The sequence below is a fragment of the Myxine glutinosa genome, chromosome 2, assembly GCF_964187855.1.
Source record: "Myxine glutinosa chromosome 2, kmMyxGlut1.1, whole genome shotgun sequence".
Classification (NCBI taxonomy): Eukaryota; Metazoa; Chordata; class Myxini; order Myxiniformes; family Myxinidae; genus Myxine; species Myxine glutinosa.
This window is the reverse complement of record NC_136262.1, coordinates 41,931,641-41,936,120: the sequence shown is the minus strand read 5'-3', so window position 1 is coordinate 41,936,120 and position 4,480 is coordinate 41,931,641. Positions and strand designations below refer to the sequence as shown.

Below are 4,480 nucleotides of genomic sequence, written 5' to 3'. Positions count from 1 at the left end.
CCTGTTAATCCACCCCAAATCCACCACCTTCAACTTCCGTTTTCTTTCCTGAAATCCCCTGTAGTGTCCATCTTGTTTATCCTATGTACCCCACCCCAGCCCTCTCCCTTCCACAGATCTCCCAATGTCCCTGTTCCCTGCTGTTGTTGTGCTTCCCTCGCTCTCCCCCTCTTGTCTACCACTCACTTTATTATATGTTCTATGTGTTATGTGTTAGCTCTTACACGAGCCTTGAATAACTACAGAAAAAAAGAAGACCGTGTGTGGTTTTCCAAAGCCTCAGCCATTCTCTGTCTGCTTATGCGCTTTCCCACAATTAGTTCTTCTTCATTCTTCAGTCATCTATATTCTCTTGCTAACCATTAATGTTTGCTGTGTTTTTTATTCACCTCACATGATAAAGCATTTAGTCTAACTTGCCAATGATACAGTATGTACCAAAAATGTGTTGAGCTGCATCAGACACATGGGGGTAACAGGCGATTTGCTTGTAAACTAAGCAAAATTATCTGCATCATGGCTTGGAAAATTAGATTCTTCCAACGAAAGTCGCACAATTAAATGTCGTCTAATCTCATTGAATTCAAATTATGAATTTAAACTTTGATTCTGAGCTCTACTTACAATGTCTTACTGTTATAAAAGTACGACTGGGTACCGACATATTCTTTACAAGTTTAGCGTAAATATCGCACACACGTACTATGGGCAAGTCCACTCTGCATGGCATGGCTCAATCAATTTGGGCCTGGTTACAATCCCTAGGGTCTCTAAACCTAGTACCCGGAACTGTGATGGTCGAGAAATACTCGGTGAAGTATGCACTCTGATACATGACATTACACAATATTGTTTACAAGTTTGAACATGATATTACACAATATTATTTACAAGTTTGAACATGATATTATGCAATATTGTTTACAAGTTTGAACATGATATTACACAATATTGTTCACATGTTTAAACATGATATTACACAATATTGCTTACAAGTTTGAACATGATATTACACAATATTGTTTACAAGTTTGAACATGATAATACACAATATTATTTACAAGTTTGAACATGATATTATGCAATATTGTTTACAAGTTTGAACATGATATTACACAATATTGTTCACATGTTTAAACATGATATTACGAAATATTGTTTGCAAGTTTGAACATGATATTATGCAATATTGTTTACAAGTTTGAACATGATATTATGCAATATTATTTTTGCAAGTTTGAACATATTACGCAATATTATTTTTGCAAGTTTGAACATGATATTACACAATATTATTTTTGCAAGTTTGAACATGATATTATGCAATATTGTTTACAAGTTTGAACATGATATCACGCAATATTATTTACAAGTTTGAACATGATATTACGCAATATTATTTACAAGTTTGAACATGATATTACGCAATATTATTTACAAGTTTGAAAATGATATTCCGCAATATTATTTACAAGTTTGAACGTGACATGATGCAATATTATTCACAAGTTTTAACATGATATTACGCAATATTATTTTTGCAAGTTTGAACATGATATTACGCAATATTATTTACAAGTTTGAACATGATATTACGCAATATTATTTTTGAAAGTTTGAACATGATATTACACAATATTATTTTTGCAAGTTTGAACATGAATAATGAATGAATGAATGATCGTTTTAAGGCCATTTTCCCCGCTGGAGCGGGGGTTAGCCTTGCGGACCCCATGACAATCGTGGTTCCCTGTTTGAGGCAATGTTTTTTTTATGGCCGGTTGCCCTTCCTGACGCCAATAAAAGAAATCGCAAGGGTCAACCAACCCGGAGTGCAATGGGTCAGCCTCGCCCTGAGAACACCGCCTTCTTGATCACGGTATTTCTCCTGTCAGGTAAGTATTATTACATGATATTACACAATATTATTTACAAGTTTGAACATGATATTACACAATGTTATTTTTCCAAGTTTGAACATGATATTACGCAATATTTTTTTTTGCAAGTTTGAACATGATATTACGCAATATTATTTTTGCAAGTTTGAACATGACATTATGCAATATTGTTTACAAGTTTGAACATGATATTATGCAATATTATTTACAAGTTTGAACATGATATTACACAATATTATTTTTGCAAGTTTGAACATGATATTATGCAATATTGTTTACAAGTTTGAACATGATATTACGCAATATTATTTACAAGTTTGAACATGATATTACACAATATTATTTTTGCAAGTTTGAACATGATATTATGCAATATTGTTTACAAGATTGAACATGATATTACACAATATTGTTCACCAGTTTGAATATGATAATACGCAATATTATTTTTGCAAGTTTGAACATGATATTACGAAATATTGTTTGCAAGTTTGACCATGATATTATGCAATATTGTTCACAGGTTTGAACATGATATTATGCAATATTATTTGCAGGTTTAAAAATGATATTACACAATATTGTTTGCAAGTTTGAACATGATATTACGCAATATTGTTCACATGTTTAAACATGATATTACGAAATATTGTTTGAAAGTTTGAACATGATATTACGAAATATTGTTCACAAGTTTGAACATGATATTATGCAATATTATTTGCAGGTTTAAACATGATATTACACAATATTATTTGCAAGTTTGAACATGATATTTCGCAATATTGTTTACAAGTTTGAACAGGATATTACGCAATATTGCTTGCAAGTTTAAACATGATATTACGCAATATTGTTTACAAGTTTGAACATGATATTACGCAATATTGTTTACAAGTTTGATCATGATATTATGCAATATTGTTTACAAGTTTGAACAGGATATTATGCAATATTGTTTACAAGTTTGAACAGGATATTATGCAATATTGTTTACAAGTTTGAACATGATATTACGCAATATTGTTTACAAGTTTGATCATGATATTATGCAATATTGTTTAAAAGTTTGAACAGGATATTATGCAATATTGTTTACAAGTTTGAACATGATATTACGCAATATTGTTTACAAGTTTGAACATGATATTACGCAATATTGTTTCAAGTTTGATCATGATATTACACAATATTGTTTTCAACTTTGAATATGATATTACGGAATGTTGTTTACAAGTACTACTATCAGTATCAGCAATCGTCACAGGCTCTGCACCAATCCTAAACATCATCCCTTAAGTTCTCCCAATGGAACCTCCAACAGACCTGAGATGTTGTCTTTGTCCTGCCCAAATGTCTACCAGGGTGGGTATCATGCACCTGTTGTAAAAATGTGGTCTTTAATTTGGTGGGGACTATCACCAGCCAAGAGGCTCTTCCAGGGGAAATGTCCGCCAATTTGTGATACATTGTTATCTTTTAATTCCAGGGCCTTCCACTGAGCCTAGTATGCCTGTTTGCGCCACGAGAGGAGCAACTTTCTCGATGTCAACTTTCTTTGAGATCGCAACTTTCAACAAGCTATGTTTCTCACTTTCCCTCACCCAAATGGGAACCAGTCCCAGCAAGAGATCCTCATGCTGGGCCGACGGGCCGTGCTCCAATCCAACGAGCCGTATTCCTCCTCCGTGGTTAGTGGCAAGGTTGGTTTTACCACTAACGCTGCGCAGACAAGGATATTATGGGTGTTGTCTGCCAATTGGTTCCTGTCATGTCATGAGCAGCATTTTTAGTCCGTGATATGACTCGGCCAACGTTTGAACCACCGACCTCCCAGATTGAAATAAAATGATTTACTATTACACCACCCAGTCCAGTAAAAACTTAGTGTTTTCCATATTATGAGAACTAGAATACAAGACCTGTTGCTTTGCTCACAGGAATGTCCATCTTTGTGTAATTGCTAAAAATATAAAAACAGATTTTGTTAATCGGGAAAAAATAAAATGAGGTGGTGTATAGACATTGGCCTAGCTATATACTCAGGGAGCGAGGAGATTGTTAATATGATATTCATCACAGCCTTTTTAGATGCTGAATAGTGAATAATATAGACAACTCACCAAGAGGATGATCAAAATAAAAACAAGTTCACATTCTCCCCCTCTTTTCTCTCTTTTGATCAAACTGTCTGGGGTATGCATTATGTATGTATATTGTATATATGTATGTATATTAGGCACGCGCCATGACAGGAAACAAACTCCGAGGTCTCCTCATCTCTGCCTTTGTGTAATTGCTATAAAAAAATGAGGCTTTCTGTTTCCTCGGTATAACTATGATGGCTAATCTATGCAGCAAGACCAAAAAAGGATTCCTGGGAGATCCTGCCCTCCGTGCAGGGATAACCGGCGTCACAAGTTAGCATTTACAGTTTCGACACGTGTGCCCATACACCCATTATTTTACCCATAATTTTTTTTCCCCCATCACAAGTCTTTCCGAGAGTTTCCTTAATCTGCTGTACTTGGATTTATTGAAATCCGTTAATCCGTTCTCAAGTTATAACAAAACAAACA

General features: G+C 34.3%; 1 long non-coding RNA gene and 1 pseudogene across 1 annotated transcript in view; both read right to left on the bottom strand.

Annotated features, from left to right (window-relative positions):
- The window catches only part of LOC144890882 (uncharacterized), a 14,739-nt gene extending 10,998 nt beyond the window's left edge, over positions 1-3,741 (bottom strand). Inside the window, exon 1 of the long non-coding RNA XR_013622557.1 lies at positions 3,506-3,741. This is a non-coding gene — a long non-coding RNA (uncharacterized LOC144890882). The remainder of the gene's footprint in view (positions 1-3,505) is intronic.
- Positions 1,765-1,903, bottom strand: LOC137422738 (U1 spliceosomal RNA; annotated as a pseudogene).
- Positions 3,742-4,480: the final 739 nt, after the last annotated feature.